The sequence below is a fragment of the Oncorhynchus mykiss genome, chromosome 7 (assembly GCF_013265735.2).
Source record: "Oncorhynchus mykiss isolate Arlee chromosome 7, USDA_OmykA_1.1, whole genome shotgun sequence".
Lineage (NCBI taxonomy): Eukaryota > Metazoa > Chordata > Actinopteri > Salmoniformes > Salmonidae > Oncorhynchus > Oncorhynchus mykiss.
This window is the reverse complement of record NC_048571.1, coordinates 41,503,990-41,519,656: the sequence shown is the minus strand read 5'-3', so window position 1 is coordinate 41,519,656 and position 15,667 is coordinate 41,503,990. Positions and strand designations below refer to the sequence as shown.

General features: G+C 41.1%; 1 long non-coding RNA gene across 1 annotated transcript; it reads right to left on the bottom strand.

Annotated features, from left to right (window-relative positions):
• Positions 1-351: 351 nt before the first annotated feature.
• LOC118965381 lies at positions 352-1,872 on the bottom strand. The gene is made up of 3 exons (XR_005052707.1): positions 1,410-1,872; positions 925-1,007; positions 352-591 (listed from the first exon to the last, which is right to left on the bottom strand). It is a non-coding gene; the product is annotated as an uncharacterized LOC118965381 (long non-coding RNA).
• Positions 1,873-15,667: the final 13,795 nt, after the last annotated feature.

Sequence of the window (15,667 nt, the reverse complement as noted above, 5' to 3'; positions counted from 1 at the left end):
GATCATTTTACAGGTGCACCTTGTGCAATTTTGTCACACAACACAATGCCACATGCCTGAAGTTTTGAGGGAGAGTGTAATTGGCATGTGACCTGAGATACTGCCAGATAATTGAATGTTCAATTCTCTACCATAAGCCGTCTCCAACATCGTTGTAGAGAATTTGGCAGTACATCCAACCGGCTTCACAACCGCAGACCACGTGTAACCACGCCAGCCCAGGACCACATCCGGCTTCTTCACCTGCAGGATCGTGTGAAACCAGCCACCCGAACAGCTGATGAAACTGAGGCATATTTCTGTCTGTAATAAAGCCCTTTTGTGGGGGAAAAAGAGAAGCAGGTACGGGGAGTCAAACATTTAATGGGGAACAGACATAGAACAAGACAGGAACAGTGTCAGAACACGGGTAACATGGACTTATGACAATCAATCCCGAAGCAGGGAACAGAGCTTGGGAACAGGCAGATATAAGGAGGATAATGACACAAGTAATTGAGTCCACATGAGTCCAATGATCGCTAATGCGCGTGACGGGGGGAAGGCAGGTGTGCGTACTGATGGTGGCTTGAGTGCATAATGCTGGGGATCCTGGAGCCCTCGAGCGCCAGGGGGAGGAAGAGCGGGAGCAGGTGTGACAAAAATCGTTAGAATTAGTGTTTATTTTTCTGTTCATTTTAATTTAAAAAAAATGACGCATGAAAGGTCAAACTGAAATGAATCAATCTCTACAAATATCAAAAATGAAATATCATCATGGCTGCCTCTCTCCTGCATGAACTTAACACATGCAGTACACCCTCTAGACATAAGATGCTATCATTTCATCAGAGATAAATCATTTAATTCAGATTGATTCACACTATGACAGAGCATCAGTCTGTGAACTCTATGGGCTCGGAGAGGCACTTCTCACTATCTTACCTGTTGCTTTGTGGCCTCTCTGCATGTCTGTCTGTTCATGGCTGTCACTCTCCTGCCATGATCATGATGGCACCAAAAAAAGTCTTAACACATGGAACACACCTTCATGACCCATAATCACTGTGATGAAGTTCAAGACATCTAAGCTGAAAGCACTCAAATCTGCCATCTAGTTGCAAGGGTGGTTTCTCTTTTTTTGACTGGTGGCACATCCATTGCTACATTGCTGACCCTATGCTGAAGACTAAGACAGTGATTGAGCAAGTAATTCTGTAGCTAGCAAGTATTCTTTGCTTCAAAACATTCACTATTAGTTTTACAAACAGACAGCATTAGCTAGTTAGATAAAACCTGACAACTAAATATGAATAAATGGTAGTTGTAAAGCTAACTAGCTACAAGCCAGGGGAAAGTTTATAGTTGCTCACGTTCATTCTAACGTATCAAAGTCTATTCACATTCATAAATGTTTTAGTTAAACTTACTTTGTTGTTGCCAACAACAATTACTTTCCCTGTTGCGATTAGTGATGATGTTGGTGCTGCAACATGCTTTTTCTCTCACTCTCACACTGCTACACTGCTTGTAACAACCAAGAGTGCAACCTGGTCTCAGAGCATTTTGTATTATTATGTACAAAAATCTGAAATACTACATTTAGTATGATATGTTACCTTTGGTATGGTTACATAAGACAGATGTTTACTTAAGGCAAAAATGGAAGTAGGGTGGTTGGTTGGGATGGATGGATGGGTAGGTATATATTGCAAATGTCTAGCAACCCAGAGGTTATGAGTTGGAATCTCCTCAAGGGCAACTTAAGCATTTTAGAAACTTTTCAACTACTTACAACTTTTTATCTACTTTGAAACTCCTTAGCATGTTAGCTAACCTTTCCCCTAACCCAAACCTTAGCTATTTTATCTAACACTTCCCCTAACCCTTTAACCTAATTATTGATGTACCAAAATTACATTTTTGGCCGATACCGATATCGGATATTTTCCTTGCAAAAAAAAAAAACGATACCGATAACCGATATTTAAAATTTTAGCAGCCTTTCAAGCATTCTAGTACAGTTAAATAGTTAACACACACACATGGACGCAGCGGTCTAAGGCACTACATCTCAGTGCAAGAGGCGTCACTACAGTCCCTGGTTCTAATCCAGGCTGTATCACATCTGGCCGTGATTGGGAGTCCCATAGGGCAGCACACAATTGGCCCAGCGTCGTCCGGGGTAGGCTGTCATTGTGAATAAGAATTTGTTCTTAACTGACTTGCCTGGTTAAATAAAGGTTACACGCATGCACACGCACACACACACACACACACACACACACACACATACAACACACCACTGACCAAAAAGTTATTTTGTTGGCATTTACATATATCCTCATTACCAGTAAAACATAATCAAAACCTATTTCTTTCACTTACTTGCTGTGCTGTTTCATTGTTCATTTGTTCAGTCGTTTCATTCTCAACTAGGATTTCTATGGAACGCTGTTTGGGTCTTTGCGTGTCAAGAAATATACTATTTAACACTGTTTGAAGTGTCAAATAAGCTTGTTGACCAACCAGGACCTAAGTATGACTGCACGTCACATAACAATTTAACACGTTCGTACATTTTTTTAAGTAGTTATTACAAATTGATTACACTATCACTTGTATTTCATATGTCACAACGATTCATCGATACGTATGCTATGATGCTGGTAAAGTTGTCTCGCGCACCTACAGTACTGGTCATAAAAAAATCTAGCTAGCTCATGGATGCAAACAATGTTCTTCCCCAAAAACATAGCAAAAGGGCATAATCTCTTTCATTAGCTATAGTTCGCTAGCTAACTATGTAGCTAGGTGTCATTATCTAAAATAACCCTAATTTATAAGACAGTTCTTATTTGATTAATGGTGGTCGGACCCATCTATGTGAAGCTAGCCACAATAAGGATTAGCTACAATAGTGGACTTTGCGGTTAGCCTTCAAAATAAAAGTATGGCATAATTCTACTAATTTGTATTCAATTGCATCACTGTCAATTGCATACTTTTTGAAGGCAGACCGCAAATTCCACTATTGTGTCTAATCCTTATTGTGGCTAGCTTCACAACAAAAAAAATAGGTCTGGTCGAGCCTCACTAGCCAGATGAAGCTAGCTGGCTGCTTACAATGTCAGCTTTGGGCAACAGGGTTAAGTAACTGGCTAGCTATTATTTTCATGAACTGAACTTCAATTTCCATAGGCGAACATCAAGTGGAAACCTTGCTAATACTTACTCACAAGGATTCCTAAATCATTGCTAAAAATAATGTAAATGACTGTAGTTTCTACTGGTCATTGGTTTCAGGCTGGTTGTATTGGTGCTAGCTACGTACCAAGCTAAAGCTAGCTACCCCAGAAGTTGCGGTCGAACAAATTATGCTTTATTACCAACGCGGTATTGTAAACACATCGTTCGTGGCCGGTGTTTGCAGACTTTTTTGAACAGCTTTGACAGTCATTTTTGACACACAAACACCCAAACAGTGTTCCATAGTATGTATGTTGTGAAGCTAATAGCAGTGAGTCTATTACTGTGTAACTCCGGTAGGGCAACATCTGAAAAATAGCACACTTGGTGGTGTGTACTGGTGCGCAACCAGTCGGCAAAAGCCAACATCACCCACGACAGAGAATGGTTGATTGTCAAGGGCAATGAATTCCATTATCTTGGCATTAATGGATTTCGCCTTTGAGTGGTCTCGCTGAAATGTTCTTACTCATTCAAATAACTGCTCGAATTGTTGATTGCTCGATCCACACTGCAGACATTGTTGGCTAGGTTAAGAATGGTCTGTTGCACATGTAGCGCAAATTTTTACGTGGGGTTATACATTATGTTATATACCGTAGGAAGTTTACATAAACTTAGGTTGGAGTCAATAAAACTCGTTTTTCAACCACTTTCTTGTTAACAAACTATAGTTATGGCAAGTCGGTTAGGACATCTACTTTGTGCATGACACAAGTCATTTTTCCAACAATCATTTGAGTCAATTGGAGGTGTACCTGTGGATGTATTTCAAGGACAACCATCAAACTTACTGCCTCTTTGCTTGACATCATGGGAAAATCAAAAGAAATCAGCCAAGACCTCAGAAAAAAATTGTAGATCTCCACAAGTCTGGTTCATCCTTGGGAGCAATTTCCAAATGCCTGAAGGTACCATGTTCATCTGTACAAACATTAGTACGCAAGTATAAACACCATGGAACCACACAGCCATCATACCACTCAGGAAGGAGACGCATTCAGTCTCCTAGAGATAAACGTACTTTGGTGCGAAAAGTGCAAATCAATCCCAGAACAACAGCAAAGGATCTTGTGAATATGCTGGAGGAAACAGGAACAAAAGTATCTATATCCACAGTAAAATGAGTCCTATATCGACATAACCTGAAAGTCCGCTCAGCAAGGAAGAAGCCACTGCTCCAAAACCACCATAAAAAAGCCAGACTTCGGTTTGCAATTGCAGATGGGGGCAAAGATCGTACTTTTTGGAGAAATGTCCTCTGGTCTGAAAATATAACTGTTTGGCCATAATGACCATCGTTATGTTTGGAGGGGGAAAAAGGAGGCTTGCAAGCCGAAAAACACCATCCCGACTGTGAAGCACGGGGGTGGCAGCATTATGTTGTGGGGGTGCTTTGCTGCAGGAGGGACTGGTGCACATCACAAAATAGATGGCTTCATGAGGGAGGAAAATTCCGTGGATATATTGAAGCAACATCTCAAGACATCAGTCAGGAAGTTAAAGCTTGGTCGCAAATGGGTCTTCCAAATGAACAATGACCCCAAACATACTTCCAAAGTTGTGGCAAAATGGCTTAAGGACAACAAAGTCAAGGTATTGGAGTGGCCATTACAAAGCCCTGACCTCAATCCTATAGAACATTTGTGGGTAGAACTGAAAAAGCTTGTGCAAGCAAGGAGGCCAACAAACCTGACTCAGTTACAACAGCTCTGTCAGGAGGAATGGGCCAAAATTCACCCAACCTATTGTGGGAAGCTTGTGGAAGGCTACCTGAAACGTTTGACTCATGTTTTTTAAAATTATATATATTTTTAAAATCACCTTTATTTAACCAGGTAGGCCAGTTGAGAACAAGTTCTCATTTACAACTGTGACCTGGCCAAGATAAAGCATACCAGTGCAACAAAAACAACAACACAGAGTTACACATAAACAAACGAACAGTCAATAACACAAAAGAAAAGAAAAATAGAAAGATCTATGTACAGTCGGTGCAAATGTAGAAGAGTACACATTAGGCAATAAATAGGCCATAGAGGCGAAAATAATTTCAATTTAGCATTAATAGTGGAGTGATATGTGCAGATGATGATGTGCAAGTAGAGATACTGGGGTGCAAAAGAGCAAGAGGATAAGTAATAATATGGGGACGAGGTAGTCGGGTGTGCTATTTACAGATTGGCTGTGTACAGGTACTGTGATCGCTAAGCTGCTCTGACAGCTGATGCTTAAAGTTAGAGAGAGAGATATAAGACTATTTGGCAATTCTACCAAATACTAATTGAGTGTATGTAAACTTCTGACTCACTGGGAATGTGATGAAAGAAATAAAAGCTGAAATAAATCATTCTCTCAAGTATTATTCTGACATTTCACATTCTAAAAATAAAGTGGTGATCCTACCTGACCTAAAACAGGGAATTTGACTAGGATTAAATGTCAGGAATTGTGAAAAACTGAGTTTAAATGTATTTGGCTAAGGTGTATGTAAACTTCCGACTTCAACTGTAGGTATGCACGTCAGCTTTGACGTCGGTTTTGCACATAGGTGTTAAACTAGACATCCGATATATCGTGCATCCCTAAACCTAACTCTTAAACATAACCCTTGCCTTAACCCCTAACCCTAATCCCTAGCCTAGCTAACGTTAGCAACCTAGCCACCTAGGAAGAATTCATAATCATAACATATTGTACATTTTGTAAATTCGTACATATAATACAAATTGTAATTTGTAACATGTCATACTAAATGGGTGTTCTGATTTACTTACAGAATAATACGAAATGCTGTGAGACCAGGTTGGAAAGTGAGAACAAAGCAGTCAGTGGGGGCAGGGGAAGTGACTCACTTTCCAGCAGTGAAGGCCTTTAAAAAAATATATTTTACCCACTTCGTACATTTGGGGAGACATGTCCCCCACATCCCCCTGGCTCCTACGCCCATTATCATAGAGTATTAACTTCTTATATCATCCACCAATTTTGATTGCATTAAAAAACTGTTTTATCAGTATGATGAATGATTAGGCTATAATTACCCTTTATTTATTACAAAAAGTTAATGGGGGCCTACGGCCTTATCTGTCCTTTTTAACAAATTCTGCAGTTCACTCTGCACTCCTTGCCAAATCTGTTTTGTTGAGTAATAGAGGGAAAGATGTATGTTTACTTTAAGAAGTTGTCAAATGGCTCCCGGGACTGCATGCGGAAACGTGTTGAAAGTTACCTATGTCTTTGAGAAAACAGCCCGCCAGTTTCATTAGTTTAGTTTGGCCCTGAGCAGAGCCCCATCAACTGTAATCAAGATTTGTAGGTGCACACACTGGTCTTCACTGTGCTCTACAGAACAGCAGCTCCAGCCAAGTGACATCAGCACTAGCTGCTGAAAGAGAGTCAGAGTCCAAGTCCTTTTCTTTCGCATCCTAAATTAAAGCTTCATGACAACACAGGCCCACATATCACACATAACCCAAATACGTAGCCCACCCTAACGCATGTAATCTACGATGAACTGCTTAATGGTTACGTTGGCTCATCCCTGATCTGATTTATTTCATAAATTCAACACCATATGAATCATACCACACTGATGTAATCCCATAATCACTACATATCCCGGTTCTGGTCACACTGTGCTGCGGCCTAGGAGGCTGCTTTAGAGTTGGGTGGTGGGTTTGTCTTTGGTTGGGCCATGTGCTTATTACTTACCTGCCTGTCCGATCCAACCACAGCCCACCGCAGTGCTGCATAGCAGCAAGCTCAGGGTCAATGCCATTGAGAGTTCCCTGGGGCAGATTTATAGGGGAATTTAGTGTATTATATACGTGACCTTCCGGGGCGTGCATGGCAAGGCTCCCAGGCTAGGTTCATGGTCTATTAACACACTCCCTGTCCGGGTGAGATTACCGGGCTGGCGGCAGAGGATTAACACATAAAAACCCTTATCTAGTGAGTCAACTGTCAAGAATGCGTCCCTCGCCGAGTTTTTGTCAGACGCAGGAGGCGGAGGTTCTGTCTGTCTGTTGCTGGAGAGAGGATGAACCGAAGATGGATACGAAGATAGTGTCTGCTCAGTTATAGGCAACCATTTTCACACTCTCATGTTCACACAAACCGTATCATGCTGGCTCAGATTTGTTTGACTTTTCTAGTATGGTTCCAGCAACTGTGGTGAATGTGAAACCAGGCCAGGGACACAGTACATCTAAGTTTGGCTCAGTAGTGTAATAAGGGATTATTCTCCCAGCCATTCAGAGACTTATTAGCCTGGCCTCAGATCCATATTAAACCAACATGTTTCACTATTGTTGTATTGCCTACATATTCAGAGGAATTGGCTAAAGCACTTAGATCGTGGACCAGACTTGTGGCTAAGCCTATATGCCCTAGTTTGGCTACCCCGAGGTAGACAGCTTACCCTCTCCTCTCCAGCTTCTGACCTCTGACCACCAGTGTTGACCATCTAGGCCAGGCAGCTCCAGCGCTGTTTGGTTTAGTTGAGGTGACACCAAGTATATACAATACATCGAAAGGATGTATCAAAGGGACTTGGTTCCTACATCATTCTATTCAGTCTTCAAGTGCAGGAACACACCAAACGATCATCTCTATATATGTTATCAGAAGGATGAGGGCCAACCAGAGAGAATCAACTCCAAACCAGGGGTTGAAACCGTTTCAGGGAACAGAACAGAAAGGTAACATAATTTTTGATGAACAGAATCAGAACCGAGAACGAAAGTGATCTATACTGTTCCGGAACATAACCTTTATTTTAAAAGAACAGAAACTGGTTAATGTTATTTTATATTCTAGGCATTTTTTTCCAGTCCCACAAAAAACGCAACCAAGTGCCTATGCAAAGCCCTCACTCTGAAACGTATTCCTGTCTGCCTGCCAGCCAGCTGAAAATCTTATCCAGTGTGTGTGTAGGCTACCTGCCCTTTCCCCCTCCGAAGCAAAGTCTAGTAGCCTACTGACGTTACAAGCGTGATTCAGAAATTAGGGAGAGAGATTTGTAATTAGAGAAGAATGGATTAACCTTTTCACTGCTAGTTAAGGATACTATAGGTAGCATGTTTCACGTTAGATTTATAAACTTCAAAAAGGTAAGACGTGTTTTTATTTTAATTCTGGTGCCGCTTTGCACACACAAGCTTGTTAGCTAGCTAGTTGGCCCAACGTTAAGCCAACTCTGAAGTTCAAAGACATTCAAAGTTCCTTCACAGAAGCCGCTCCTCTATAGGTATAATTCTGTGGGCCTGATTCAGATAACGAATGTCATAACAACAAGATGCCCAGTGCTTCAAGCCAAGCCTCCTCCTCCACCCTCTGTTGCTCTCTGCCCCACTCACAAAATTTCAGTCGCACCTTGCGCCTTACACTCATTTGTCTAATGCGTGTAAATAGCTTGCCCACTCCATAGCAAGCTACTTCATCCACATTGATTGGTGAAGCAATTTAATGTTGAGCTAAACGTTTAAAAAATATACATATTTAAGAGGTTTCAAATGGAACACAAAGGAACGATATAAACCATTACATTTTTTGGGTTCAAACCTGTTCAGAACTTTATTAATCTGTTAATAAAGTTCTGAATCTTAATCTGTTCCAACCCCTGGTCTAAAAAGGAAATTCTCTCAGAGTAGCTTTGAGAGTATACTGTAGCTACTGCCATCTGCGGGTATGTAGTGTGAAGTTGGATTTTGCCCGTAATGCTTATCCAATCCTTTCAGAACTACACAAGTACCTAGGGGATAAGGGTTGTTTCAAACCCCACCACTTTTGTGTTGCAAGTACTAACCCTAACCCAAGTACCATGGTCCAGCCCAATAAGTTATGGGAATCACTCTCTATAAGTCTCTGTGTATCTCTCCTGACAAAGACAAAGTGGCTGTTTGTGTATCTTCATAGTGGGACCGATGAGAGTGTTTTGTCCCTGCTGTTGTTGTCATTGCCCCTGAGTCTGAGGAACATTCACCAGCAGTTTGTTGGGTTCAAGCACAAACATCATCATTAGTAACTTTCACAAACCCCTGGAGCTAATACAACTTCAATAAGTGGCCAACTTTCTCAGCCTCAAATTGCACGTATAAATGTAAATATTACAGTTGAACAACCCCTAGTCTAGTGTTAGGACATGGACTCTCTCTTTCACAGTGTTGGGGAAAGGGAACATTGAGTGGGCCATAATGTCAAAGCTGGTTCGCATCCTACCACCAAATAGAGCGAAACAGTTAGGGCATATAATATAGGTGGGTCTCTCTATAAACTAGGGTACGTACCAGTGAGCATTTCTGGAGCTGTTACAAAGGCATTCATAATTATTAGATTTTTTCCTTCATGTGAATACATTACGATATAAAAGGGGAACATACAGGACCAGTCAAAAGTTTGGACACACCTACTCATTCAAGGGTTTTTCTTTATTTGTACTCTTTTCTTCATTGTAGAAAAACAGTGAACACATCAAAACTATGAAATAACACACATGGAATCATGTAGTAACCAAAATGGTGTGAAACAAATCAAAATAAATTTTATATTTAACATTTTTCAAGGAAGCCACCTTTTGCCTTGATGACAGCTTTGCACACTCTTGGTATTCTCTCAACCAGCTTCATGAGGTAATCACCTGGAATGCATTTCAATTAACTGGTGTGCCTTGTTAAAAGTTAATTTGTGGCATTTCTTTCCTTAATGCGTTTGAGCTAATCCGTTGTGTTGTAACAAGGTAGGGGTGGTATACAGAAGATTTGGTAAAATACCAAGTCCATATTATGGCAAGAACAGCTCAAATAAATAAAGAGAAACAACAGTCCATCATTACTTTAAGACATGGTCAGTCAATCCGGAAAACTTCAAGAACTTTGAAAGTTTCTTCAAGTGCAGTCGCAAAAAACATCAAGCGCTGTGATGAAACTGGCTCTCATGAGGACCGCCACAGGAAAGGAAGACCCAGAGTTACCTCTGCTGCAGAGGATAAGTTCATTAGAGTTACCAGCCTCAGAAATTGCAGCCCAGTTCAAGTAATAGACACATCTCAACATTAACTGTTCAGAGGAGACTGTGTGAATCAGGCCTTCATGGACAAATTGCTGCAAAGAAAACACTACTAAAGGGCACCAATAAGAAGAAGAGACTTGCTTGGGCCAAGAAACACGAGCAATGGTGGAAATCTGTCATCCGTTCACGCAGAGTAGGTGAACAGATGATCTCTGCATGTGTGGTTCCCAGCATGGAGGAGGAGGTGTGATGGTGCTTTGCTGGTGACACTGTCAGTGATTTATTTAGAATTCAAGGCACACTTAACCAGCATGGCTACCAGAGCATTCTGCAGCGATACGCCATCTCATCTGGTTTGCGCTTAGTGGGACTATCATTTGTTTTTCAACAGGACAATGACCCAACACACCTCCAGGCTGTGTAAGGGCTATTTAAGCAAGAAGGAGAGTGATGGAGTGCTGCATCAGATGACCTAGCCTTCACAATCACCCAACCTCAACCAAATTGAGATGGTTTGGGATGAGTTGCACAGCAGAGTGAAGGAAAGCAGCAAACAAGTGCTCAGCATATGTGGGAACTCCTTCAAAACTGTTCCAGGTGAAGCTGGTTGAGAGAATGCCAAGAGTGTGCAAAGCTGTCACCAAGACAAAGGGTGGCTATTTTGAAGAATATCAAATCTCAAATATATTTTTATTTGTTGAACACTTTTTTGGTTACTACATGACTCCATATGTGTTATTTCATAGTTTTGATAGCATCACTATTATTCTACAATGTAGAAAATAGTAAAAATAAAGAGAAACACTTGAATACGTAGGTGTGTCCAAACGTTTGACTGGTACTGTTGATGCATTCAATATAATTAATGAGTTGAATCAGAACCTAGTTGTTAAATCCCTTTCTCATGCTTGGAGTCTTCACAGATTTGGCAAAACTCATGTGATAAAAAAAACACTACCTTTCTCTCCTTAGATTTATGATACTGTTGTTTGTTTTTATATCATATACTAAGAATTTAACAATTTAATTACACATTGACTTTGGCCCTGTGAAATTCCTGGATATTGCTGTCAGGATCTTTTTTTAGTGTGGAGATCTCGGAAGTGTACTGTAACCTCCTAACATTTGTGTTACCGTGTGAAAACAGCTTTCATTGGCACATACAGTGCCTTGCGAAAGTATTCGGCCCCCTTGAACTTTGCGACCTTTTGCCACATTTCAGGCTTCATACATAAAGATATAAAACTGTATTTTTTTGTGAAGAATCAACAACAAGTGGGACACAATCATGAAGTGGAACAACATTTATTGGATATTTCAAACTTTTTTAACAAATCAAAAACTGAAAAATTGGGCGTGCAAAATTATTCAGCCCCCTTAAGTTAATACTCTGTAGCGCCACCTTTTGCCTCGATTACAGCTGTAAGTCGCTTGGGGTATGTCTCTATCAGTTTTGCACATCGAGAGACTGACATTTTTCCCCATTCCTCCTTGCAAAACAGCTCGAGCTCAGTGAGGTTGGATGGAGAGCATTTGTGAACAGCAGTTTTCAGTTCTTTCCACAGATTCTCGATTGGATTCAGGTCTGGACTTTGACTTGGCCATTCTAACACCTGGATATGTTTATTTTTGAACCATTCCATTGTAGATTTTGCTTTATGTTTTGGATCATTGTCTTGTTGGAAGACAAATCTCCGTCCCAGTCTCAGGTCTTTTGCAGACTCCATCAGGTTTTCTTCCAGAATGGTCCTGTATTTGGCTCCATCCATCTTCCCATCAATTTTAACCATCTTCCCTGTCCCTGCTGAAGAAAAGCAGGCCCAAACCATGATGCTGCCACCACCATGTTTGACAGTGGGGATGGTGTGTTCAGCTGTGTTGCTTTTACGCCAAACATAACGTTTTGCATTGTTGCCAAAAAGTTAAATTTTGGTTTCATCTGACCAGAGCACCTTCTTCCACATGTTTGGTGTGTCTCCCAGGTGGCTTGTGGCAAACTTTAAACAACACTTTTTATGGATATCTTTAAGAAATGGCTTTCTTCTTGCCACTCTTCCATAAAGGCCAGATTTGTGCAATATACGACTGATTGTTGTCCTATGGACAGAGTCTCCCACCTCAGCTGTAGATCTCTGCAGTTCATCCAGAGTGATCATGGGCCTCTTGGCTGCATCTCTGATCAGTCTTCTCCTTGTATGAGCTGAAAGTTTAGAGGGACGGCCAGGTCTTGGTAGATTTGCAGTGGTCTGATACTCCTTCCATTTCAATATTATCGCTTGCACAGTGCTCCTTGGGATGTTTAAAGCTTGGGAAATCTTTTTGTATCCAAATCCGGCTTTAAACTTCTTCACAGCAGTATCTCGGACCTGCCTGGTGTGTTCCTTGTTCTTCATGATGCTCTCTGCACTTTTAACGGACCTCTGAGACTATCACAGTGCAGGTGCATTTATACGAAGACTTGATTACACACAGGTGGATTGTATTTATCATCATTAGTCATTTAGGTCAACATTGGATCATTCAGAGATCCTCACTGAACTTCTGGAGAGAGTTTGCTGCACTGAAAGTAAAGGGGCTGAATAATTTTGCACGCCCAATTTTTCAGTTTTTGATTTGTTAAAAAAGTTTGAAATATCCAATAAATGTCGTTCCACTTCATGATTGTGTCCCACTTGTTGTTGATTCTTCACAAAAAAATACAGTTTTATATCTTTATGTTTGAAGCCTGAAATGTAGCAAAAGGTCGCAAAGTTCAAAGGGGCCGAATACTTTCGCAAGGCACTGTATATCCAAAAGAAAGTGTAACTTTAATATTGATACTGTCATTAATGGGGTTCTTCAGTAATTATGCATAATAGTTGTTTGATACGAGTTTGATGTCTAGCTGTTTAGTTCCATGGGGACATTATTGCACAACATCAGCTGATTCAGGAAAGGATTTTTCTGTGATAAAGAGCTTGTGTGTTACTGCACGCAATTTAACAACAGCCAAAGTGGCCAAAGTGCGGGAATTAATGTTGATCTCGAGGATTGACAGAACATTTTGGTGACTATGTTGTTGCAGTGGTCAAGATAATTAGCCTACTTGGTGGACAGAGCAATCGGGAACATGAAAACGGCTTATTTATTCATTTTTGAATAGAAATCGTTTTTGCATATTAAACCAAAACCCAGCTTTATATTTCAATGTTCAAATGTGGGTGGGGTTAAATGAGGAATGCCTGGTCAAGTGCACAGCCAACTCTTCCTGTCCTTTCATAGCAGGAGGTCACCATTATAACTTCATCCTATGAATCCAAGTCATTAATTGATTAATACATAGCTGCCCATAATATTCCACAGTGCCAAGATAAGGTAAGACTTCTCAATTTCTCAATTTCTGCATAGTATTTAGCTATTAGGTGAACAATAGATAACTAAAGTAATAAAAACAACAGTAAAAAAGACAGTGAAAAATAACAGTAGCGAGGCTATATATATATTAGTGAGGCTATATACAGGCACCGGTTAGTCAGGCTGATTGAGGTAGTATGTACATGTAGGTATACATACTTGCACAGGGGTCATGCCCCAGCTATAGTTAGTCAGTGGTTTCACATCTAACTAGCTGGAATGAAGCAAGGGTATGAATAGTAGACATGTAAATATATCCCTTGACTGTTACTTTACAAGCCTTTAACCTAACAATGCAGTTTTAAGAAAATATTACTAAATAAACTAAAGTTACAAATTAAAAAAGTAATAATAAAATAACAATAATGAGGCTATAACGACTGAGTCAATTTGTGGGGGTACAGATTATTCGAGATAATATGTACTGTACATGTAGGTAGGGGTAGAGTGACTATGAATAGATAATAAACAGCGAGTTGCAGCAGTGTAAAAACAAAGGGGGGGGGTCAATGCAAATAGTAAAGCAAAATAATTGTTCAGCTGTCTTATGGCTTGGGGCTAGAAGCTGTTAAGAAGCCTTTTGGACCTAGACTTGGCACTCCGGTACCGCTTGCCATGCAGTAGCAGAGAGAACAGTCTATGACTTGGGTGACTTGAGTCTGACACATTTTTGGGCCTTCCTCTGACACTGCCTAGTATAGTATATAGGTCCTGGATGGCAGGAAGCTTGGCCCCAGTGATGTACTGGGCCGTACGCACTACCCTCTGTAGCACATTACGGTCGGATGCCGAGTAGCTGCCATACCAGGGAGTGAGCAACCGGTCAGGATGCTCTCGATGGTGCAGCTGTATAACTTTTTGAGGATCTGGGGACCCATGCCAAGTCTTTTCAGTCTCCTGAGGCGGAAAAGGCATTGTCGTGCCCTCTTCACGACATTCTTAACGGTTTGGACCATGATAGTTTGTTGGTGATGTTGACACCAAGGAACTTGAAGCTCTCGACCTGATCCACTACGGCCCCGTCAATGTAAATGGGGGCTAGGCCCTCCTTTTCCTGTAGTCCACGATCATCTCCTTTGTCTTGCTCACGTTGAGGGAGAGGTTGTTGTCCTGGCACCACAGTCCCAGTTCTCTGACCTCCTCCCTATAGGCTGTCTCATCGTTGTCGGTGATCAGGCCTACCACCGGTGTTGTCAGCAAACTTAATGATGGTGTTGGAGTCATGTTTGGCCATGCAGTGGGTAAACAGAGCGTATAGGGGGACTAAGCATGCACCCCTGAGGGGCCCCCGTGTTGAGGATCAGCGTGGCAGATGTGTTGCCTACGCTCACCACCTGGGGCGTTCAGTCAGGAAGTCCAGGATCCAGTTGCAGGGGTAGGTGTTCAGTCCCAGGAACATTAGCTAAGTGATGAGCTTGGAAGGCACTATGGTGTTGAACGCTGAGCTGTAGTCAATGAACAGCATTGCTTTTTTTGTATTGCAACAGTGCTTTTCTTTAAAAAAACAAGGACATCTCTAAGTGACCCCAAACTTTTGAATGGTAGTGTAGGTGTTCCTTTTATCCAGGTGGGAAAGGGCAGTGTGGAGTGTAATTGAGATTGCGTCATCTGTGGATCTGTTGGGGCGGTATGCTTATTGGAGTGGGTCTAGGGTGATGTCTAAGAATGGGATGTCTAGTTTTAACACACACACTCAGCTTGAAGAGTTTAGTAATTATAATGCTTTTATCATTGGTTATTGTTATTATTATTATTGTCAATGATTATGTTGACAGAACCTATTGTATTATATTATTGAATGGAATGATTACATCAACTATTAAAAACGACAGAAATGCTGTTGTTTAACCTTTTCATTCCCCTGGAAGGTTTAGCATGGCTATAAATGATGGAGAAGTTGTCTAAAGCACAAACAGACCTAGTTACCAGGCATGACAAAGAAACATGCAGTGTCCATGTTTCATATGACATTTTGAAAGACATCTAGATGCTTTGTTGTTGCTAGGAGTTACCATCTCATTGTGTCCATCTAGAC